The sequence below is a fragment of the Rattus norvegicus genome, chromosome 3 (assembly GCF_021556685.1).
Source record: "Rattus norvegicus strain SHRSP/BbbUtx chromosome 3, alternate assembly SHRSP_T2T, whole genome shotgun sequence".
Classification (NCBI taxonomy): Eukaryota; Metazoa; Chordata; class Mammalia; order Rodentia; family Muridae; genus Rattus; species Rattus norvegicus.
The window spans coordinates 165553345-165578914 of NC_141536.1; the positions used below are offsets into that span (position 1 = coordinate 165553345).

General features: G+C 38.6%; 1 protein-coding gene across 12 annotated transcripts in view; it reads left to right on the forward strand.

Moving 5' to 3' along the window:
* Positions 1 to 25570, forward strand: part of Zfp931 (zinc finger protein 931) — an 87734-nt gene that overhangs the window by 39612 nt on the left and 22552 nt on the right. Inside the window, exon 8 of one of the 12 annotated variants that reach the window (XR_015680230.1) lies at positions 14095 to 14184. The exons of the other annotated variants lie outside the window; for them this stretch is intronic. The gene's annotated coding sequence lies outside the window, so the exon portion shown is untranslated. The remainder of the gene's footprint in view (positions 1 to 14094; positions 14185 to 25570) is intronic. 12 annotated transcript variants of the gene reach the window in all.

The window sequence follows — 25570 nt, forward strand, 5'->3', positions numbered from 1 at the left end:
GGTTGGTTGGTGTTGTTGTTCATAAGGGGTTTCAAGCCCCTTCATCTCTTTCAGTCCTTTCTCTCATTCCTTCTACAGGGATCCTGTTCTCAGTTCAGTGGTTTGCTGCTGGCATTCACCTATGTATTTGCCGTATTATGGCTGTGTCTCTCAGGATTGGTTTCTAATGCACTCTGTGTGTCTGTGAGTCTGCGTGTGTCTGTGTTTCATTTGAGAAGCCATAGCATTTTCTAGAGCAGCCAGGAACTCAGGCAGGTGGTGTCCAGTTGTAGAGCAAAAAAACCAACCTTCTCTGCACAATGTGTCTCACCTGTAGGCTTGATTGTAGGTATTAAAAATTAATTGGAATTTCCCAAATGGAAAACAGGCCATGATGTGAGATTCCCTAATCTCCTGGGGGAAATTGGATTATTAGCATAGTCACTCATTTTTCTGGAGCCACATAGGTCCTTACCAAGTTGTGCAGGTTCAGAACTACAAAAAATGGTGTGCTGAAACTTTGGCATAATTCTGGGGTTCCTGGCATGAGCTGGGATACAGTAAAGTTCCCCAAACTAACACAGGAAGCTGGGTGGCAGGGGTTTACCACAGGCCCTTCTGAAAGATTTCTGTCTGACTCAAAGTGTTTGAGCTCAGAAGTGCTGGAAGCCCCCATTGTACTAAGAGAGGTTGCTCAGAAGGCAGAGACAGAGGTCGGTGGGAGAGGTTTCCTGCCTGTTATTAAGCAAAGGACACAGAGATAGATGACATTTGTTTTACTGATTTTAAGGATAAAAGATATATAGTGGTGATTGGTTAAGTATTTTAAAGTATATGTGAAAGAAAGTAATCCAGGCCTTTGATCTCAATCATAGGAAACAAAGGCAGAAAGATAGAAAGAAACCCTATCTCAACAAATTATACTAAATGAAATTAATGTCCACACAATGGAGAATGAATGGAAAAAAATGCTTTAAAGAAAATTTGCGTAAGTCTTTGTCAGGGAAGGCCCTTGGGATCTTTGACCAAGAGCTACACAGGAATGCTGGAATTGACTAGTCCAGGTATGACAAATTAAGAGTCTGGAAATAGGCTTATACAGAAATAGAAGGGAATTTATCTGATTTTAAATCCGTAGTAAAGGAGGTGTATTCAACTTACATAAATTGAAAGGGTATATAAATATAGATGTATAGATATATAACAATACTGATGGAGATATTCAGTTCCATAGAATATAGAATTTAAGTATGCATAGATAAAGAAATAGACTATTTTGATCTCAAAATGTACATGAAGAGCAGGATATAGGAAGAATAACCTTATGCCAGAAAAATTCTATGAACATAGACCTTTTTCTCATGTACGAACAAGGCAGGATAACAGGGGAGGAGCACTGTCTCAAAGGATAACAGTTACTTAGATGGTTTTGGTTATTTTGAATTCTTTATCAAAATGTGTGGTTGTAAGCTTGGTAGTTATGTGAGAAATCCTTGAGAAAGAGGTCAGGGATGAAGAGAAAGGAAACTGCTAATTGAATCATTCTACACAATTGATAATTTTGGGTTACTGGAACAAGGAGATCAGTTGTAACAGAGGAAGAACCCTTTTAAGATCTTGGATACAGAAAAGAAAAGTTTGAGAAAAAAAAAACTGAACAGAAAACTTGATTCCCTGATTCTTCCTCATGGGAACAACCCTGTAACTGGTCTAGACATAAACATGTCACTTCAGCTAAAACTAGACATGTTGTTGGTTATGTAACAGTTAAGATTCATAGTGAAATTTTTCACATGGCATGAATGAAGATTTACTACTATTGGTTATTGATGAAAACAACTCATGAATGGATAGTTGGTCTTTCAATTTCTCAAACAAGGAGGAACATTTCATCTTAGCTGATCTGTGCACTTTGTACAGTGCATACAAAGATCTTAATAGTACTAAAATCTTGGTTGTAAGATTCATATATTGCAGCATGTTCTGCTTTACAAGAATCATTTGCAGGGAGGCTGAGATGACCTGCTATTCCAGCTACCTGCCTTGTGATGCTGTTTCCAGAGACTTGCTTTGAGGAACAGTTTCAAAAATTACTGCTAACTCACAGTGGACTCAGTTCATCAGCCTTTCAGACAGATTGCAGAATGTCAGTCAAACCCTGAGTCTTCCAAGCATGCAGAGACTGGAAAACAAATGGTAAAGCTAGCTTTCTTAATTCTAACCAATATTTTATTATAATTTTGCTACCCCTTCCATCCCCTTTAAAAAGTTCGTTCCTGAATGCAGGAGGAAGATTTTTGTGGAGTATAGTCATTGTGATCTGCTCTGGCCAGCAGGGGTTCAGAGTAGACCTGGGAAGGGACGAAAGAATGGGGGACAGGAGGCGCAATGAAGGAAAGCAAGTCTGTGTTCTGTTCAAGCTCTCAAACTTTATTTTAGAAAACAGCGACTTAGAAAGTCAAGGAGGGAGGAAGGCTACTCAGGACAATCCATCATTGCCACCACCCTCCGTATAACCCTTAAACCATAAATTTCAGGTATACTCTGATAAGAACAGAGAGCTGGAGGCAGAGGCTGTAACAGTGATAAGAACAGACAACTGGCTAGGTGTCCCAAGGCTGTAACTGGCTTAATTTTTCTGGACATAGGGGCCATATAATGAGCAGAGAATTCCTGAGAAGTATTCCTGAGACTGAGCATGCTTGGCTCCCAGCACTGGTCCCATATTTTGGGTGTCTGTTTATGATGGTTTTATAAGTAATTTGTAGGATGCTATTTTAAGGGGTAATTTTGAAATGGTCTTACTTTAAAACAAGGAGGAAATAAACAGGAAGGGTAACTAAATATATTGAACAAAGCATTGTATAGTCATAAACATATATGAATAGGAATCTATGCATTTGTTGCAAATTTGAATTATAAATTCTTGCATTGGTACAGAATTTATGTATTAATACAACTTTAATATTTTCATTGGTATTAATATATATCTTGTTTTAAAATTTGAAATTAATATCATTACTCTTACTTAAGCATTGTACCTATACCACTCATTTAACAATACAAGCCTCAGATCCAGTCCTTCTGTACATGCTATTATATACTGTTTAAAATCATTAACTTATGCTATTTAAGGGACAAATAGTAAACTGATGATTATATTAGATTCTGATTTAGTTATGATGAATTGTTTTCAATATTATTCAAATGGAAATAGCTAAGTGTAGAAAACATTTAACAATTCAGACATACTTAATCTATAGATTGTCTTGAAAAACATCAGCAATCCACAGAATCTGGCATTAGTTATCATTTCAGCATTATAAGAATTTTGACTATTAGGCATGTCAGCTCCTGAAAATACCCCCATCATAGTTTACAGAGGATATTGAGTATAATAATCTCTATATGGAGTTGCTCCATGTTTGGCATAATAGCCATTGGGTGAGAATTGCTCTAATTCATCTACAGACAAAAATACTGTCCAGGAAAGAACACAAGGTGCAGCAGATTCATAAGCTTGGTTCAGCCAAGACAGAAATTTCTAGTCTTTCATAAGAATTCCTTTGTTACTTTAAGTCTGTCAGAAGATTCTGGGCCAGAAGGCTGAAGGCAGATGCTCCAACATTTTGAGGAATATGGGGACATGCTGGTAATCAGCCATCTCTGAAGTTTAAGTTTTGTAAGCTATTTTTTTTTTTGCTTCACATAAATACATTGCTACTCAGATGTCTGTTGTGGTTGAAGACTTGTTAAAGTCTCAAATAAAACCTAAAGTTCTTTACCATTGAGAAAAATGATGCATATATGAAAGGATGGTTTTCAGATGGTAATGCAAATTAAAATAAAAACATGATTCAAGTATAGAATTGTAAACTCTGTAAACTAGGATAGGTGCTAACATAATGTATGTATATTGCCCAAATTGAAGAACAGGAAGTTGTTAGTGTATATCATACCCTATACATATAACGGTTATAACAATAGTCAATGCATATCTCAGATAAAACACCTTTGTAATGTGCAAAATGAGTGAAATATGGATTGGTTCTAATGCTACTTGTGTTAAATCTGTTCCAAAATTGCACAAGAATCCTGCATTTGAGATGATGAAAATTGCTATACTCAGATGGTTCTAATTAGTAAACTTATGCAGTTGTCACCACACAGAAGAGGATATTAACCAACTACCATTACACCCAGCATTTGCTTATCAGTCATTTTTCAATAAGTAAAAAAATAATGACATTGACGAGAAACCCTACCAATGTAATTAATGTGTAAAAGCCTTTTTATAACACAATTATGAACAAATACATAATAAATACTGGACAGGATTCCTACGAATAAGCAATTGGTAAACCATTTACCTGTAGCCTTATTCTCAAATATCATCAGAAAATGTCATACTGAAAATAAATCCATATTTATAGTGGCTATGGTAATATTTTGCACATTAAGTATTATTATTACAAGACTAAAATGTTCAGTATATAATTAATCTCATATTCTTTGTATATCTCATTAGTCTAAAAGGATGTAATGAACTACACTGCAGGGAATCTATGACTATAAAGGGTTTGGTATGATCTATAGAAAACACACATTCAGCTACACAAGAGTAGTTTTCAGGAGAAACAATGAGTTGGTAATCTTTTGAAGCTGTATGATGTAATGATCCTATTTTCTTAAAAATTGTAATCTTACTTCTCTTCAATTACATGACATTTCTCAACCAGGTATAAAACATTTTGGACGTGTATTATTGCATTATCTGTTGATATGATAAAGCACAATGTCTAAAGCAACTTATAGAACAATAAAATTTAGCCTTGCCTTTAGAGGGGAGTAGGGCCACATGTGATGTGACCACAGAAGTGTCACAAATTCCCTTCAGATATTGTGATTTGTTATGTATCCTCACTTGGATGTCAGTCGTTAGTCAAGGGAATGTTTTGCATCTTGATTTTTACATGTCAGCCTACTGAATACAAGTTATAGCATAGAAGATACACTTCAATGTAGATGCACGTCAATGTGTCCTCTTTGGTCAACACATTTTAACAATGTTAAAGTTAAAATATTTAAAAAAAGAATGTAAGAATCATGAAATACTTCATATGTATACAAAACAGCATTTTCATGTAGCTCTAAGATGGTAAAAAATAGGATAATCAGCAACTAGGTGTGTTTGTCGCAGCATATCTTCATTGTTATAGATATGTACATATTTTTGATGTTCAATTCTTCTTCAGGTTGCAAATAGGTACCATTTGGTACTTCATCTTCAAGTATGTCATCACAAGAGATTATCTAGAGTAGTTAGATAATGTAAAAGAAATGAGATGTATTTTTAATAAGACATTTAGTGTTTGTGTGTGTGTGTGTGTGTATCATAAAGTCGTTGTTTTTCATAGCTGAGTAGTATTCCATTGTGTAGATGTACCACATATTCTATATCCATTCCTCTGTTGAAGGGCATCTGGGTTCTTTCCAGCTTCTGGCTATTATAAATAAGGCTGCTATGAACAAGTGGAGCATGTGTCTTTGTTATATGTTGTAGGATATTTCGGGTATATGTGCAAAAGAGGTAAGTATAGCTGGGTCCTCAGGTAGTGCAATGTCAAATTTTCTAAGGAATCTCCAGACTGTTTTCCTGAATGGTTGTACCAGTCCTCAATCCCAGCAACAATGTACGAGTGTTCCTCTTTCTCCACGTCCTCGCCAGCATCTGCTGTCACCGGAACTTTTGATATTAGCCCTTCTGACTGGTGTGAGGTGGAATCTCAGGGTTGTTTTGATTTGCATTTCCTTTATGACTAAAGATGTTGAACATTTCTTTAGGTGCTCCTCAGTTATTCGACATTCCTCAGCTGTGAATTTTTGTTTTGCTCTAGACCGCATTTTTTAATAAAGTTATTTGTCTCCCTGCAGTCTAACTTCACGAGTTCTTTGTATATTTTGGATATAAGCCCTCTATCTGTTGTAGGACTGGTAAAGATCTTTTCTCAGTCTGTTGGTTGCTGTTTTGTCCTAACAACAATGTCTTTTGTCTTTCAGAAGCTTTGTAGTTCTATGAGATTCCATTTATCGATCTTGATCTTAGAGCATAAGCCACTGGTATTTTGTTCAGGAAATTTTCTCCAGTGCCCATGTGTTTGAGATTCGTAACCACTTTTTCTTCTATTAGTTTGAGTGTAACTGGTTTGATGTGGAGGTCTTGATCCACTTGGACTTTAGATTTGTACAGGGTGATAAGCATGAATCAATCTGCACTCTTCTACATGCTGACCTCCAGTTGTACCAGCACCATTTGCTGAAAATGCTATCTTTTTTCCATTGGATGGATTTGGCTCCTTTGTCAGAAATCAAGTGACCATAAGTGTGTGAGTTCATTTCTGGGTCTTCAATTCTATTCCAGGTTTGTATGCCTGTCTCTGTACCAGTACCATATAGTTTTTATCACTATTGCTCTGTAGTACTGCTTGAGATCAGGGAGAATGATTCCCCCTGAAGTCCTTTTATTATTGAGGATAGTTTTAGCTATCCTGGGGTTTTTTTGTTTTGTTTTGTTTTGTTTTTGTTGTTGTTGTTGTTGTTGTTGTTGTTGTTGTTGTTGTTGTTATTCCAGATGAATTTGCAAATGGCTCTGTCTAACTCTATGAAAAATTGATTTGGAATTTTGATGAGGGTTGCATTGAATCTGTAGATTGCTTTTGGTAAAATGGCCATTTTTACTATATTATTCCTGCCAATCCATGAGTTTGGGAGGCCTTTCCATCTTCTGAGATCTACTTCAATTTCTTTCTTCAGAGGCTTGAAGTTCCTATCATACAGATCCTTCACTTGCTTCTTTAAAGTCACACTGAATTATTTTATATTATTTGGGCCTATTATGAAGAGTGTCATTTCCCTAATTTCTTTGGCACCTTGTTTCTCTTTTGTGTAGAGAAAGGCTACTGATTTATTTGAGTTCATTTTATACCCAGCCACTTTGCTGAACGTGTTTATCAGGTTTAGTAGTTCTCTGTTTAACTATAGGGATCACTTAAATATACTATCATATCATCTGCAAATAGTGATATTTTGACTTCTTCCTTTCCAATCTGTATCCCTTTCATCTCCTTTTCTTGTCTGATTGCTTTGTCTAGGACTTTGAGAACTATATTGAATAAGTAGGGAGAGAGTGGGCAGACTTGTCTTTTCCCTAATTTTAGTGGAATTGCTTCAAGTTTCTCTCCATTTAGTTTAATGTTAGCTACTGGTTTGCTGTATATGGCTTTACTATGCTTAGGTATAGGCATTGAATTCCTGTTCTTTCCAGGACTTTTATCATGAAGCAGTGTTGAATTCTGTCAAATGCTTTCTCAGCATCCAATAAAATGATAAGGTGGTTTTTATCTTTGTTTGTTTATATAATGGATTACGTTGATGGTTTTCCATATATTAAACCATCCCTCCATACCTGGGATGAAGCCTACTTGATCATGATGGATGTTTGTTTTGATTTGTTCTTGTACTCAGTTTGCAAGAATTTATTGAGTATTTTTGTGTTGATATTCATAAGGGAAATTGGTCTGTAGTTCTCTTTGTTCAGTTTTTCTGTGGTTTAGGTAGAAGAGCAATTGTGACTTAATAGAAGGAATTCTGTAACGCTCCATCTGTTTCAATTTTATGGAATATTTTGGATAGTATTGGTATGAGGTCTTCCTTCTATGAAGGTCAAATAGCATTCGGCACTGAACCCATCTGGACCTGGGCTCGTTTTGGTTGGGAGACTTTTAATGATTTTTTATTTCTTCAGGAGTTATGGGGTTGTTTATATGGTTTAACCTAATTTAAATTTGGGACCTGGTATCTGTCTAAGAAATTGTCCGTTTCCTCCAGATTTTCAAGATTTGTTGAATATAGGCTTTTGTAGTAGGATGTGATGATTTTTTGAATTTCTTCTGATTCTGTTGTTATGTCTCCCTTTTTTCATTTCTGACTTTGTTCATTTGGACACAATCTCTGTGTCCTCTGGTTAGTCAGGCTAAGGGTTTATCTTTCTGATCTTCTCAAAGAATCAGGTTTTAGTTCTGTTAATTCTAATATAGTCCTTTTTGTTTCTACTTGGTTGATTTCAGCTCTGAGTTTGATTATTTCCTGCCTTCTCCTCCTCCTGGGTGTATTTGCTTCTTTTTCTTCTACAGCTTTTAGGTGTGCTGTCAAGCTGCTGATAAATGCTCTCTCCTGTTTCTCTCTGCAGGCGCTCAGAGCCATGGGTTTTCTTTTTAGCACAGCTTTCATTGTGTCCCATAAGTTTGGGAATGTTGTTCCTTCATTTTCATTAAATTCTAAGAAGTCTTTAATTTCTTTCTTTATTTCTTCCTTGACCAGGTTATCATTGAGTAGAGAGCATTGTTCAACTTCCATGTATATGTGGGTGTTCTTTCCTTATTGTTGTTGAAGACCAGCTTTAGCCCATGGTGATTTGACAGGACGCAAGGTATCTTTTCTATCATTCTGTATCTCTTCAGTTCTGTTTTATGCCAGCTTATATGGTCAATTTTGGAGAAAGTGTTGTGACTTGGTGACAAGAAGGTATATCCTTCTGTTTAGATAGAGTGTTCTATAAATATCTGTTAAGTCCATTTGGTTCATGACTTCTCTTCATAGTCTGTCTATGTCTCTGTTTAATTTCTGTTTCCATGATCTGTGCATTGATAAGAATGAGGTGTTGAAATCTCCAACTATTATTGTGTGAGGTGTAATGTGTGCTTTGAGTTTTAGTAAGGTTTCTTTTATGTATGTAGGTGCCCTTGTATTTGGAGCATATATATTTAAAATTGAGAGTTCATCTTGGTGGATTTTTCCTTCAATGAATATGAAGTGTCCTTCTTTATCTTTTTTGATGACTTTTGGTTGAAAACCGATTTTATTCTATATTAGAATGGCGACTCCAGGTTGCTTCTTCAGACCATTTGCTTGACAATTTGTTTTCTAGCCTCTGAGGTGTGTTTCCTATAAGCAGCAAAATGCTGGGTCCTCATTACGTTCCAGTTTGTTTATCTATGTCTTTTTATTGGTGAATTGAGTCCATTGATATTGACAGATATTAAGGAATAGTGACTGTTGCTTCCTTTTATCATCGTACATGCAGTTGAGATTATGTTTCTGTGCTTGTCTTCTCTTTGTTTTGTTGCAAAACAATTAGTTTCTTGCTTTTTCTAGGTGTAGCTTGCCTCCTTGTGTTGGGCTTTACTATGTATTATCCTTTGTATGGTTGGATTTGTAGAAAGACATTGTATAAATTTGGTTTTGTCATGGAATATCTTCGTTTCTCCATCTATGTTATGAGAGTTTTGCTGGTACAGTAAACGGCTTGCATTTGTGTTCTCTTAGGCTCTGTATGACATCTGTCCAGGATATTCTAGCTTTCAAAGTCTCTGGTCTGCCTTTATATGTTACTTGACCTGTTCCCCTTACTGCTTTAATATTCTTTCTTTGTTTTGTACCTTTGCTGTTTTGATTATTATGTGAGGGGAGGAGTTTATTTTCTGGTCCAATGTATTTGGAGTTCTGTAGGCTTCTTGTATGTCCATGGGCATCTCTTTCTTTAGGTTAGGGAAGTTTTCTTCTATGATTTTGTTGAAGATATTTAGTGGTCCTTTGAGTTGGTAGATTTCACTCTCTTCTATACCTATTAGCGTTAGGTTTGATCTTCTCATTGCATCCTGGATTTCCTGTATTTTTTGGGATAGTAGCTTTTTCTGTTTTACATTATCTTTGACAGTTCTGTTGATGATTTCTGTGGAATCTTCTGCTCTGAGATTCTTTCTTCTATTGTTCTGTTGGTGATGCTTGTATCTATGGCTGCTTGTCTCTTCCTTTGGTTTTCTATATCCAGGTTTGTCTCCCTTTTTGCTTTCTTTATTGTTTCTATTTCCATTTTCAATTCCTTCACCTGTTTGATTGTGTTTTCCTATAATTCTTTCAGGGATTTTTGTGTTTCCTCTTTAAGAGTTTCTATTTGTTTAGTTGTGTTTTCCTGGATTTCTTTAAGGGAGTTATTTATGTCTTTCTTAGTGTCCTCCATCATCATGATCAAATGTGATTTTAAATCTAGGTCTTGCTTTTCTGGTGTGTTTGATATTCATTGTTTGCTTTGGTGGGAGAACTGGGTTCTAATGATTCCATGTAGTCTTGGTTTCTGTTGCTTAGATTCCTGTACTTGCCTCTTGCCATGAGGTTGTCTCTTGTGTTACCTTGTTCTGCTATTTCTGACAGTGGCTTGACCATCCTATATGCCTGTGTGACAGGTGTGCTGTATACCTGTTTTCCTGTTTTCTTTCAGCCAGTTCTGGGAACAGAGTGTTCTGCATTCAGGAATGGAGTCGTTCCTGTCCACTGACTTTCAGCTGTTCCTGGGGGTGTTTGTCCTGAGTTCACCAGGCAGGTCACTTGGAGCAGAAAAGTTGGTCTTACCTCTGGTCTTGGGCTTGAAGTCGCTCCTTGGGGCTCGGTTTCAGCTCTTGATGAGGGCAGCAGCCAGAAGGGCCAGCCTCTCCTTCTCCTGGGTCCCTATGCTAGGCATTTTCCTCTGGAGTCAGAAATGTGGGCAGACAGTAGTCTCATTTGTTTTCCCAAGTGTGTTTGCACCTCTGAAGTTCTAACTCTCCCTCCCATGGGATTTGGGTGCAGGGAGCTGTTTGACCGGTTTCGTTCAGATCTGGGCGCAGTCTGTACCATAGGACTCCTGCAGCTTGTCTGCCCCTCTCTTCCTGTGCCCAGAGGCCCTATACAGTTTCCTCTTGGACCAAGGATGTGGGCAAAGGCGGGCAGAAGTGGCCATCGCTCCTGCACTACAGTCTCAGGATTTCCCCCAGGTCTAGGCGATGAGCTCTCTCTCCCTCAAGGGGTTTGGGAACAGGGACCTGTGGGCCGGGATCAGCGAGGTTCCATGATATGGGTTCTTAAAGCATGAAAGATATGTGGAGACTGGGGCACAAAATTATAAAACCTCTTTATACAGTGTTCAAATTTATGTTGCGAGCATTACATACTGTAGACCTTTCCTATTGCAAATAAAATTAGCTAAACATTATAGTAGTAAAACATTGTCATCTGTACTTATTGTAAGATAAAAAGTATTTTTTCATTATTGCCATGTCCATGAGAATAGGCAGGGAAGTTAGGAAAAGAGACAGGACAAGCAGCCAACAGGCTGAGGGACCATCTCTGTTCCAGTTGTTGGGGAACATATATGAATAACAAGCTCCAAGCTGCACATAGGCTATACATGTTTTTGGGTGGTGGCACAGGACCAGGCTTTGATTGTTCTTTAGTTTTTTAATAATTCTCTGGTAACTCTTAAGGATAGAGGTCAATTAACTCTGTTGTTCTACTTGTGAAGTTCTTATTACTTCTAGATTCCTCAATTCCTCCTGGAAATAGTCCACAAATTCCTGGAACTCCCTCCAGTGTTTGCCATTTTAGACAGTCGCTGCCCAAATCCTCTAAGAGGATAGATAAGGTAGGCCCCTGTCTGTAAGGATGCAGCGCATCATTAATATTGTCAGGGATTTGTGCTTGTCCATGGGATGAGTCTGAACTTGGGCCACTCCCTCAGAACCCACTCCTTCTTAGTCCCTACGCCTCCCTTAGGCAGATCAGTTAGTATGATCGTTCCTTCATTGGGAATCCAGGCAGCTTACAGAAGGTGGTCACATCAGGCTCCATATCACACACTCTTTGGAGTGAATCTCAGGTACATTCACACTCATATATTCCATGGACCATCCCCCATTCCAGGTCTCTGGCACATCCTAGCAATCTCTCCCACATCCTCTTATTCCTTCTGGAGATGCCCCCTACATCCACATCTGTCATCATCTAGTGTGTTGGAGTCCCTTGGTAGGGTCAGAGCAATCAGGACACTGGGGTGGCAGAGAAACTGGGCAACACTGCATACAATTTGGATTTTTTCAGTACCATTTATAGGCAAGCAGAATAAAAATTTCTCACAGCTTCCAACTCACAACAGCTTCTATATAACTGTAGTTCATCGGGGTACAAGTTGACCTGAATCAACTTGCAGATTGAGATATCTGTCTGGGGTCATACTGTACTAAGTGTTGCTAGGGGTCAGCTCACACTTTTATGCTTGCATGTGGTCTCTGGTGGTTAACTGCTTGAAACAGTCACTTTGAACAAAGCAAATCTCATAAAGGACATCATTTAGGTGGGATTGGCGTACAGGTTCAGAGTTTCAGCCCACTATCATCAAGAGAGGAACATGGCAGCATACTGGTAGGCATAGTACAGGAGGAACTCAGAGTTCTACATCATTAGCTGTCAGCTGATAGCAGAATACTGGCTTCCAGGCAGCTAGGAAAGGGATCATAATGACCACAACCACAGTGATATACCTGCTCCAATGGTACACACCTAACAACTCCACCCACTTGGCCAAGCATGTACAAAACAACACAAGGTAAGTTCTTTATCATCTGAGCTATTTAGAGCCTGGTTCACTGGCATAATTATTGACAAAAGAGCATTCTGCACAAGAGGTACAATTTATGATGCTATGCAAACTTTCTCAGAAAGAAAAGCCCAGGGACAAATCACAAGATGTTATACCCTCTTGGCATCTGTGCCCTCACTGTGTGGAGCAAGGTATGGGCTCCTCATTCAGCATGGTGCTTCCAGTGATTTAGAGGCCAGTCCTTTCACCAGACGGAGCAAAGTTAGGGATGCCTCCTTATGTCCACCAACTTAACCTCTGAGTCCCAACTCCCCTGGTGTCCCTCATCCTTGCCATTCCTCTCCACCTCCACGTACTTCTCCTCCTCTTCTTCCTCCTCTTCCTCTTCTTTTTGTTCTTCTCCTGTTCATCTTTCTGTTCCACATACTCTCCTCCTATTTTCCTTGCTTGCTTTTCCTTTTACTTGCAGTAAAGTACACAGAATCTATGATCTACCATCTTTCTTCATTCAGTTATCTAATTCAGCGTGTTAAGAAAATGATGTATAAATTTCAAGTAACATCTACGCAGTATTTTTGATCTTCAAAATTTGTACTCTGTGCCTACAGAAAAATTAATTTTCACGTTTGTCACCCACATATTGGCTCTGACTAAATACTAACTCTGTATGTTTGATAACTCTAAGGATCCTGAAGTGTTTCTTGGTCACTGTGAGGGTGGCTCATTGCACTTTGCCTAAGGACCTCCTGGTGGTTTGAAAGAGAATGCTTAATATACACTCATATGTTTGCATATTCTGTCCCTGATTGGTCGGACAATTGGGCAAAGATTAGTTGATATGACTTTTTAGAGGTCTTGTGATTCCTGGGGCAGGAGCAGACAGACTTTGATGTTTCTGAAGCCCGAACAATTCTGAGTGTCTTTTTTTCTGGGTCATCCTTGTGGATCAAGATTCAAGGTGTAATGTATTACCTACTGTGGCAACACCATGACACCTGCTGATTGCCACTTTCAGTGCCATGATTGTTGATTCCTTTTTTTTTTTTTTTTTGTGAAATCCCAAACATTCAAATTTACCACTGAAGACTCAGGAGGCCAATGTTGTGGTGAAATTCTTCTAGATCAGAAGGCAAAAAAGAACCCAACTGACCTTATTCCTCAACTGACTACCCAGAAATAAAGGGTCCTTTCTCTTTCTCCCAAGTTATCTTAAATACTCCTCAGCGCATTGCCTCCCTTTCCACATCCTGTGTTAATTCACATTCAATTGTCACCTTGCTTTTAATTTTGATTTATGGTAAAGTTCATTTAAAGCTGTTCATAGAAATCTCTCAGAATTAAAGTTATGTCCTACAGCTGAGCCACAGCACAACAAGCAACAAATTTTTCAGATTCAAAATCTTGGGGCTCACAATAAGAACAAATGTCTTGCGACAATGGCTGTAAAATCTTACTGTACTTACTATGAAACTGTAAGTCCACAATAAGCTTTTCCATGTGCTCCCTTTGCTATGGCGTTTTATCACAACAATAGAAAAACCACTGAGAGACTTCAATGTTCATCCACATTATGGCAGATATAATGACTGATACTCTTTTCTCTATATTAATCATGAATTCCTTACTTCTTTACCTCTCTAATGAAGTCTGGCCGTTTCTACTTGCATGTCTTGACGATATGGTTGTGATGAACCTGTCTGTGGAAACCTATATGACACCTGGTGTTCAGGAATTCTGTAAGTGCAATCATGGGCTTCCCTGCTAATACTTTTGCTAAGGCAGGCACCATACCATTTTTTATAGAGTGGGATCCTCTCACAATCCCCCAACTATGCACAAGTGCTCCAGTTTGTTCAAATGCCAGAATACTTGCTTATTTGGTCTAGCTCATTTACTGTAGAAATTAAGAGGATGTGATGGATCCTTCTAATTGTCACCTTAGCACAATCTAGAATCACAGGAAGGAAAGTCTCAAGCAGGGACCATTTGAATCAGGTTTGATCTGACTATATCTGTGGGATACTGCCATAATTATGTTTCTTGAGATGAATACACTCACTACAGTGAGTGCTTTATTTCCTAGGGACGGACCCTGGTTGTGGAAGAATTCAGAAAGTGAACTGTTCATTAGCACACATGATCTCAGCGATCTCTGCTCTTGTCTGTGGATAGCTGTGAATGCTTGTATCAAGCTCCTGGCCTTATGACATCATCCAATAATGGGATGTAACTAGGAACTGTGATATCAAATTATGCTTTCTTTCCCAAGTTGCTATTGTTACTGTATTTTAACAATAGCACTGAGCCTTGGAAATAAATTTAAACATTTTGTGTGTACTTGAAGGATTTTTTAAAAGTAAAACATAAAGTGAATGTGGCCTGGAAGGGGTTGTCCACAGAATACAAAGTTTTCGATTGCAGAGACATGTACTCCTGTCTGCTGGGATTAAAACTTTGCTCTAAGTTGGCTGGAGCTAATTTATCTGGGTGGGATCTTGCCACAAGGTCATTGCTTCCTTAATTCAATTTAATATCCTTGAGCACAGGATTCAGCTCCATTTTACTGGTGAGGACAATTTTAATACTCACATGTTTGTACTTTTCCTCTCTCAACTTCCCTTTTTTTTTTTTCATTAAAATGCTCTTCATGAGACTTAACCAAAAACAAAGTCTATGATGGAATTTCTTTTTTTTTATTTTGCTTTTATTATTTCTTTTTTTCCTCCATTTTTATTAAATTGGGTATTTCTTATTTACGTTTCATTTGTAATTATTTTTCCGGGTATCGAGGCCAACATGCCCCTAACCCCTCCATCTCCCCTTACATATGGTTGTTCCCCTTTCCATCTTTCCTGCCCTCCCCCAAACTATTACATCCACTGGGAGTTCAGTCTTGGCAGGGCAAAGGGCTTCCCCTTCCACTGGTGCCCTTACTAGGCTATTCATTGCTGCCTATGCAGTTGGAGCCCAGGGTCAGTCCATGTATAGTCTTTGGGTAGTGGCTTAGTCCCTGGAAGCTCTGGTTGGTTGGCATTGTTGTTCATATGGGTCTCAAGCCCCTTCAAGCTCTTCCAGTCCTTTCTTTGATTCCTTCAATGGGGGTCCCATTCTCAGTTCAGTTGTTTGCTGCTGGCATTTGCTTATGTATTTGCCATATTCTGGCTGTGTCCCTCAGGAGAGATCTACATCCGGTTCCTGTCAGTCTGCACTTCTTTGCTTCATCTTTCTTATCTAGTTTGGTGGCTGTATATGTATGAGCCACATGTGTGGCAGGCGCTAAGTGGTCATTCCTTCAGCCTCTGTTCTAAGCTTTGCCTCCCAAGTGTATTCTTGTTCCCCTTTTAAAGAAGGAATGAAACATTCATATTTTGTTCATCCTTCTTGAGTTTCATTTGTTCTGTGCATTAGGGTAATTCAAGCATTTGGGCTAATATTCACTTATCAGTGCATACCATGTGTGTTTTTCTGTGATTGGGTTAACTCACTCAGGATGATATTTTCCAGTTCCATCCATTTGCTTATGGATTTCATAAAAATCATTGTTTTTGAGAGCGGAGTAGTATTCCACTGTGTAGATATACCACATTTCCTGTATCCATTCCTCTGTTGAAAGGCATCTGAGTTCTTTCCAGCTTCCAGCTATTATAAATAAGGCTGCGATGAACAAGTGGAGCATGTGTCTTTGTTATATGTTGGAGCATCTTTTGGGTATATGCACAAGAGAGGTATAGCTTGGTCCTCAGGTAATTCAATGTCCAATTTTCTGAGGAACCTCCAGACTGATTTCCAGAATGGTTGTACCAGTCTGCAATCCCACCAACAATGGAGCAGTGTGCCTGTTTCTCCACATCCTCGCCAACACCTGCTGTCCCTGGAGATTTTGATCTTAGCTGTTCTGATTGGTGTGAGGTGGAATTTCAGGGATATTTTGTTTTGCATTTCCCTTATGACTAAAGATGTTGAACATTTCTTTAGGTGCTTCTCAGCCATTCAGGATTCTTCAGCTGTGAATTCTTTGTTTAGCTCTGAACCCCATTTTTAATAGGATTATTTGTCTCCCTGCAGTCTAACTTCATTAGCTCTTTGTATATTTTGGATATAAGCCCTTTATCAGTTGTATAATTGGTAAAGATCTTTTCCCAATCTGTTTGTTGCCCTTTTGTTGTAACAACAGTGTCCTTTGCCTTACAGAAGCTTTTCAGTTTTTTGAGATCCCATTTGTCGATTGTTGATGTTAGAGCATAAGCCACTGGTATTTTGCTCAGGAAATTATTTTGATGTATTCTGGGATTTGTATTGCTAGACATTTATTGAGTATGTTCTAAAAGGTATTCTTATTGGAAATTGTTCTGGAGTTCTCTTCTTTAATAGGTGTTTGTGCTGTAAGAATAAGCATAATTGTGACTTCATAGAAGGAATTGGGTAAGGTTTCTTCTATTTCTATATTGTCAAATAGTTTGTAGAGTATAGGTATAAGGCCCTCTATGAAGGTTTAGAAGAATTCTGCACCAAACCCATCTGGATCTGTTTTTTTGTTTGTTTGTTTGTTTGTTTGTTTGTTTTGTTTTTGTTTTTTTTTTTTTGTTGGGAGACTTAATGAGTGTTTCTATTTCTTTAGGTGTTATGGAACTTTTTAAATGATTTATCTGATCCTGATTTAAATTTCTTCCTTGGTACCATAGAAAATTGTCCACTTTCTCCCGATGTTCCAGTTTTGTTGAGTATAGGTGTTTGGAGTAGAATCTGATAATTTTTTTAAAAATATTTTCTGTTTATGTTGTTTAGTTTCACTTGTCATTTCTGTTTTGTTAATTTGGACACTGTCACTGTGTCCTCTGCTGAGTCTGGCTGAGGGTTTTTCTCTCTTGTTGATTTTCTCAAAGAAGTCGTTTCTGGTTTTGTCAAATCTATATACAGTTCTTTTTGCTTCTATTGTTTGATTTCAGCACTGAGTTTCAGTATGTCCTGCTGTCTAATCCTCTTGGGTGTATTTGCCACTTTTTGTTCTAAGCTTTCAGGTGTACTGTCGAGCTGCTGCTGTATACTCTCTCTAGTTTCTTTTTGGAGGAACTCAGAACTTTGAGTTCTCCTCTTAGTACTGCTTTTATTGTGTCCCATAAGTTTCGAAAAGTTGTGCCTTCATTTGCATTAAATTCTTAAAAGTCTTTATTTTTTCTTTCTTCCTTAACCAAGTTATATTGTTGTAAATATATAAAATACAAAACAGTTTTCTTTTATTCCCTCTAGATCCTATACTGCAGTGCCCCATGATATCTGGCAGATATCTTAAATCTCAGTCACCTGCTTTGCTCCATCCCATATCCCACTGCCGAAGTTCTCTCTCTGAGCCTGGCAGGAATCTCTCTACCTATCTAGTTCCCTAGGCAGTTTTCCATGCCAGAAACATCCCAAATCCAATGTGGTCCAGTGTCTCTAGCAACTGTATACTTTCCTACACTTAAATTGCTGCATGAAAGAAGACAGAAACCAACAGCCTTTTGATCCAATTGATAAGGTATAATTGCACACCTAAACACACAAAGCCCAGTACACACCCATCCCTTAAGAGCATTCCTTCCATGGTGTCTACAGGCTACTCTCTCTCCCCTGCTCTATTCCAGTCTCCTCCTCTTCCTTCAAACTCATCTCCAGCCCATCCCACCTTCTCATCCAATGACAGTTCTCCTCCTATCTTGTACCTGCCTTCACCTATATTTTACAAATTAAATGAGGAGTAGGTTCTGGTGAAGTCAACTGAGTCCTGAGTAAGTGACAAGGCTTGAGGCAGTGGAATTAGCATCAAAAGTACAGATAACTCCAGGGCAAACCACAACAAAATTAACATTGGGTAGAGCTTTGTTCAATTTCCCTGTGCATGTGGGTGTTCTGTAGTTTTTGTTGTAATTGAAGAACTTAGTCCCTTGTGCCCTGATAGGATACATGTCAATCTTCTTGGACCTGTTGAGGACTATTTTTTGAGCAACTATATGGTCAATTTTGGAGAAGGTACCATTATGTTCTGAGAAGAAGATATATTCTTTTGTTTTAGGATTAAGTACTTTATAGTCATCTGTTAAATCAACATGGTTCATAATATCTGCTAGTTTCATTGCATCTCTGTTTAGTTCCTTTTTCTTTGATCTGTCCATTGATGAGAGTGGAGTGTTGAAGTCCCCTACTATTATTATGTGAGTTGCACTATGTGTTGAAGCTTTAGTAAAGTTTTTTTTTTAATGACTGTATGTGTCCTTTCAATTGGAGCATAAATATTAAGAATTGGGTGTTCTTCTTGGTGGATTTTTTCTTTGATATGTATGACCTGTCCTTCCTTATCTTTTTTAATAACTTGTGCTTGAAAGTCTATTTTATTCAATATTAGAATGGTTACTCTGTCTTATTTCTTGGTGCCATTTGCTTGGTCCCAATAATTTTCCCAGACTTTTATTCTGAGGAAGTGTCTGTCATTATCACTGTGGTGTGTTCCCTGTATTCAGCAAAATCCTAGGCCCTGTTTATGTATCCATTCTGTTAGTCTATGTGTTTTCATTGGGGAATTGAGTCCATTGATGTTAAGTTATATTAGGGAGCAATGATAGTTGTTTCCTACTATTTTTGTTGGTAGAGGAGGAATTTGGTTTGTGTGGCTCTCTTCTTTGGGTTAGACATAGGATTAATTACTTGCTTTCTAAAGGGTGTAGTCTCCCTACATGTGTTGAAGTTTTCAATCTATTATCATTTCTAGGGCTGGATTTGTGGAAGTGTTTATTGTAAGTTTTATTTGTAAGGCAATGTACATTGTCATTAGAACAAAATAACAACCAACAGATTGGGAAAAGATCTTTGCCAATCATGCATCAGATAGAGGGCTAATATTCAATATATAAAAGAAACTAAAGAGTTACTCTCCAGAGAATGAAATAATTCAATTAAAATGGGTTACAGAGTGAAACAGTTTGCAACTGAGGAATAAGGAATGGCAGAACAAGAGTTAGAGAACAGAATGGAGGAGCTGAAATGGTTTGCAACCCCATAAGAACAACAATACCAACAAACCAGATTTTCCAGTAACTAAAGCACTATTCAAAGAGTACACATGGACAGACCCATGGCTCCTGCTGCATAAGTAACAAAGGATGGCCTTGTTGGGTACAAATAGGAGGAGAAACCCTTGGTCCTGCAAGGTTGAACCCTTCAATATAGTATAATGTCAGGGTGTGTAGGCAGCAAGAGGTAGGTGGTTGGGTGGGGAAACACCCTCATAGAAGAAGGGGCAGAGGGATACAATAGGTGGTATGTCCACAGGAACGCAGGTAAGGGGATAACATTTGAAATGTAAATAATAAAATATCCAATATCTCACACCAGTAAGAATGCCTGAGGTCAAAATCTCAGGTGGCAATAGATGCTGGCAAGGTTGTGGAGAAAGACGAACCCTCCTCAATTGTTAGCAGGATTGCAAGCTGGAGCAAGCATTCTGGAAATCAGTCTGAAGATTCCTCAGAAAATTGGATGTAATATTACCTGAGGACCTAGCTATAACATATATTGAAAAATGCCCCAACATATAGCAAGGACACATGCTCCACTGTCTTCATGGCAGTCTTATGTATAATAGCCAGAATATGGAAGGAACCCAGATGTCCCTCAACAGGTGAATGGATACACAAAATGTGGTACATTTATAAATGGATTACTAAGGAGCTATTAAACACAATTTCTTCCTGAAATACTTAGGGAAATGGTGTGAAGTAGAAGATATTATCCTGAGTGAGGTAGCACAGTCACAAAAGAACTCACATGGCCTATAATCATTGATAAGTGCATATTTGCCAATTTGAAGTTCAGAATAAACACAATACAACTATATTCAGACTATATGAAACCCTAGAAGGAAGTTCACACCAAAGTATAGATGCCACAGTCCTACTCAGTAGGGGGAAGAGAATATTCTCTGGGATGTAGAAGGAGAGAGGGACCTGGGAGTTGGGAGAAAAATTGGGCCAGTTCAGATACAGGAGAAAATGTGGGACAAGTTAGAGTGTCTGGAATTGGAAAGTAGGTATGTAGAAGTAGGGGAGGGTTAACCAGGCATTTCCACCAGAAAGTCTCAGATGCCAGGTACCTAAAAGGTTCCTTGGATATAATGTGGAGGATATTAGAAGAAATGACCATAGAAGTGGAAATTGACACTGTAGACACAATATCTAGTGGTTAGGGCATGGTCCCCAGTTGAGGAATGGGGCCATCCTCCCACCTCAAAATAGTAATACAGAATTCCTCATGTCAAAAGGAAATGCACATACCAAAGTGGAGCAGAAGCAGAAGGAAAGACCATTAGGAGACTGCCCACCTTGGAATCTATCCCATCTGCTGACTCCAAATTCAGACACTGTTGTAGATGCCAAAAGTGCTATTGACAGAAGCCCAGTACAGATGCCCCATGAGAGACTCTGCAAGAGTCAGATGAATACTGATGTGGATAGACTTAGTGAAACATTGGATTGAGCACAGGTACCTGAATGGGGAAGTGAAGGGAAGGACCTAATGACATGAAGTAGTTTACAACCTCATAGGAAGAACAAAAATATCAAACAAGCAGACCAATAAACCATCCAGAAACTAAACCACAAATGAGAATATACAGGAAATCCCCATGGCTTCAGCTAGAATGTACCCTTTGTCCTGTGGAAACTTGATGACCCAGGACAAGGAAAAATCAGGGCACTTATACAGAAGTGGGTGGGTAGGTTTTGAGACACACAAGTAGGAGTTGGGGGAGGGGAAGTGTTATAGGGAGCTTGTAGAGGGAAAACTGTGAAGGGAATAACATTTGAAATGTAAATAAATAAAGTAGTCAATAATAAATCGATCTTCTGGGTTAATCCCCATCCCTGACTTCAAGATATACTGCAGAACAATAGTAATAAAAACAGCATAGTATAGGCATAGAGATGGACAGATTGAAGAATGTACTAAAATTGAAGACCTAGATATAAAGCCACATAATTATGAACACTTGAGTTTGACAAAGGAGCCAAAATATACATTGGAACAAAGAAAGCATCTTCCATAAATGGTGCTAGTCTAACTGGCCTCCAGTATATAGAAAAATGAAAATATGAATCTGTATTTTTCACCTTGCACAACACTCATGTCCAAGTGGATCAAGGAGCTCAACATAAACCAGATATAGTTAATGCAATAGAAGAAAATATAGGAAAGAACCTTGAACTCACATGCACAGTGGTCAGGGATAGATTTGCTAATAAGAACTCCAATGGCTCAGGATCTAAAATCAAGAACTGATAAATGAGACATGAAATTGAAAGTCATCTGTAAGGCACAGGACAGAGTAATGGGCAGCATAGAGACAGGGAGAAAAATCTTCACTATCCCCATAAAAAGTGAGGGCTATCATATAAAACATATAAAGAACTCAGAAGCTATTCCCCCCCAAAAAATCCAAGAAAAATGCACCTAAACAGAAAATTCAGAGATATCTCAAATGGCTGAGAAGCACTTAAAGTAATGGTCAATGTAATTTTTGATCAAGGACATGGAAATCAAAAAGACCCTGATATATCACTTTATACCAATCAGAATCCTGACATCAAACACTCCTGAGACAGTACAGGTTGTTGAGAATGTAGAGAGAGTGGAATACTACCCCAGTGCTGTTGGGATTGCAAACCGGTACAACCACTCTGGAAATCAATCTGTAGATTCCTCAGAAAGTCGGAAACAGATCTACTTTAAGAATCAGCTTTATCACCCCTGAGCATATAGCAAAAATTTGACCTACCACGACACAAGAGCACATGTGTCACTATGTTCATAGTGGCCATATTTCTTTTAGCCAGAAGCTGGGAGCAACTCTGATGTCACACAAGAGAAGAAAGGATCCAGAAAATGTGGTTCATTTACACAATGGAATACTATTTAGCTATTAAGAACCAGGACATCATGAGTTTTGCAGGCAAATGAATGGCACTAGATCCTGTCATCCTGAGTGAGGTATCTCAGACCAAAAAGGGTATGCATGGTATGTACTCACTAATAAGTGTACATTAGCCTGAAAAGTATAGAAAAACCTGGAAGTAATCCATAGAACTCAAGATGGTTAATAAACCAAAGGGCTAAAGTAAGGATGGTTCAATCTCACTATGGAGAGAGAACAATGCAGAGGAGAGTGGGATGGAGGGAAGTGGTTGGGAGAGGAAGGGGTTGGGGCTGAGGAAAAGGGGAACATGATCATTTAAAAGGACATGAATGAAGCCCTAAGAGCCAGTGTAGTAAATATATTCAGCAGGTGTGGGAGCCGTGAAGTAACACTCTAGACCCGGTGTAGGTGAGCTATCTGAAGACTCAAAGAGATATACCATAGATAAAATGCCCAAGAGTGGAGAGAGGGAACTTGCTGAATTTACCTCCAGTGGAAAGACAGGGCATCAAGTAAATCGGTGTGGTAGCCTTACCCACAGTCAAAGACTCTAACTTGGAATTCTTCTTGTCGAAAGGGACTGCAGGGAAATAAATGGATAAGAGTGTGAGGGAAAGGAGGTCCACTGACATACCCAAATTGTGATCCAGATCAAGGGGAGGCTCTAAGGTCTGACATTATTACAGATGTTATGGTGTGCTCACAGACAGGAGCCTACCATGGCTGTGCTATAAGACACCCAACAGACAGCTGATTGTGACAGAAGCAAATATTACTGCCAACCAATGTATGAAGTTGGATTGGAAGCGTTTAGGAAAGAAAGAGTATGGAAAATCATTTTTGGGAATCTGGGTTAGTTAGTTCAACCTTCAAGGATATCGAAGGTGAAGTCTGCCTCCAACAATGGCAAGGAAGTTACAAGCCCATTAAACAAATCCACTCCAAGACTTTAGTATTGACACTAGGTCTTTTATCTCTATCACTGGGAAGAGGATCCTGTCTTCTTGACATTCCTGGTTTCCCTAGTACTCTATGTTTGCAAGGTCCTCTGTGCTACCAACCTCCTGTTGCTCAATAAAGAATAGAACTCTTCTACATGTGGGACAATCTGACTCAGGAAAACTTGACCTCCCCCTGTTGCTATTCATTGCAATCAATGCAATTTGGTCAGTCATAAAACCATAGGCACACAACAACTGAAATGGATTCAACATGCTATATTCATATATGTGAACATACTTAGTCACACACAGTTACAAGTAATAAGAAATTGACTGGAAATATTTTGGGACATGATGGTGGTAGGAATAAATGGGAGAACTGATGTAGCACATTTCCATTAAGAAGTATAAAAATAAATGTTAAATTAAAAAATGACTAGAGGGATAAATTAAGAGTTAAGCCTAATTGAAATTGTTGCAGAGGTTTAAGGTTCCATCCCTAGAAACTGGTTACCCGGTAATTCCAGTCGCATGCTTCTCTGGGGGTTGTCCTCTCTCTGTGGAGCAGACACATGCAAACACATGAAAACACACTCACGCATGTACACACACACAAATTTTGTGTATATACATACATACATATATGTGGTCATGAATTCATTGTAATATATATGTAAACAGTGTATTAATCTGGCAAAGGTATTTCTTTACCTTGTGTTTGTCCCCGGTACCTGCACAACAAAACTTTGATTTACTTAAAACTTCACATCAATTGCTCAGCTGTGAAACAATCTATCCTTACCTTCTTCTTCTTTTTTTTTTTTTTTTGTTCTTTTTCTTTTTTTTAGGAGCTGGGGACCGACCCAGGGCCTTGCACTTGCTAGGCAAGCACTCTACCACTGAGCTAAATCCCCAACCCCCTATCCTTACCTTCTATGCTGAGCTGGATTCCTCCCAATCCCATGATACATATTATTATTGACTTGGCCCTTCAGACCATTTTTCTGTGGATCAAATTCATTTGTCCACATGGCACATCTGCTCCCTATCTCTCCTCCTCTTGCTAGTGGTATTCCCACACTGTTCTCTGATTTATCCCAGTCATTTATTCAGTATTGTTTGCAGAATTTATTCACAAGGAAGAGAATACATGATAAGAACTGTGTACACAAACATGAAATAGGAGAATCTTGGTGGAAGCATGAAAATTCACCTTCCTGATTTAAATACAATTCAAAAGAAATCAGCATTTAAATCACCCAAGTGTAAATTTTATTCAGCATGGAATATATTATGCCTATATAGGTCTAGTTGTCTCTGTCTCTATATATCTCTCTATCTCTCTGTCTCTCTTTCTTTCCCTAAATGTGTGTGTGTGTGTGTGTGTGTGAGAGAGAGAGAGAGAGAGAGAGAGAGAGAGAGAGAGGATGTGTGTGATTATTTGCGTGAGTGTTTGTATGTGTGTATGAATGGTTATAGAATGATGTAATAGCTCTCAGAAAAATAACAGTTCCTCTATGAGCAGTATCTATGCTGAAAATATGTGTTTACCTTGAAGTTTAACAAATTCGTGTTCTCTATCCTTTGTATCTGTGAAAATGTTAGAATTGATACATTTACATGTTACATCACAGATTATGATTAAAAGGTAGGACTGGTGCCTGAACAGTCTATTGTCACAGTGTCATTTATTTGATTTTCGGCTAATGCCTTGTACTCTTTCTCCACATCCTCGCCACCATTTGCTTTCTTCGGAGTTTTTGTTCTTAGCCATTCTGACAGGTTCGAGGTAGAATCTTAGGGTTGTTTTGATTTGCATTTCCCTTATCACTAAAGATGTTGAACATTTCTTTAGGTGCTTCTCAGCCATTCAGCATTCCTCAACTGTGAATTCTTTGTTTAGCTCTGAACCCCATTTTTTAAAAAAATTTTTTTGTTACCTTGAGTATTTCTTATTTACATTTTGAGTGTTATTCCCTTTCCCGGTTTGTGGGCCAACATCCCCCTAACCCCTCCCCCTCCCCTTCTTTATGGGTGTTCCCTTCCCCATCCTCCCCCCATTGCCGCCCTCCCCCCAACTGACACGTTCACTGGGGGTTCAGTCTTAGCAGGACCAAGGGCTTCCCCTTCCACTGGTGATCTTACTAGGATATTCATTGCTACCTATGAGGTCAGAGTCCAGGGTCAGTCCATGTGTAGTCTTTAGGTAGTGGCTTAGTCCCTGGAAGCTCTGGTTGCTTG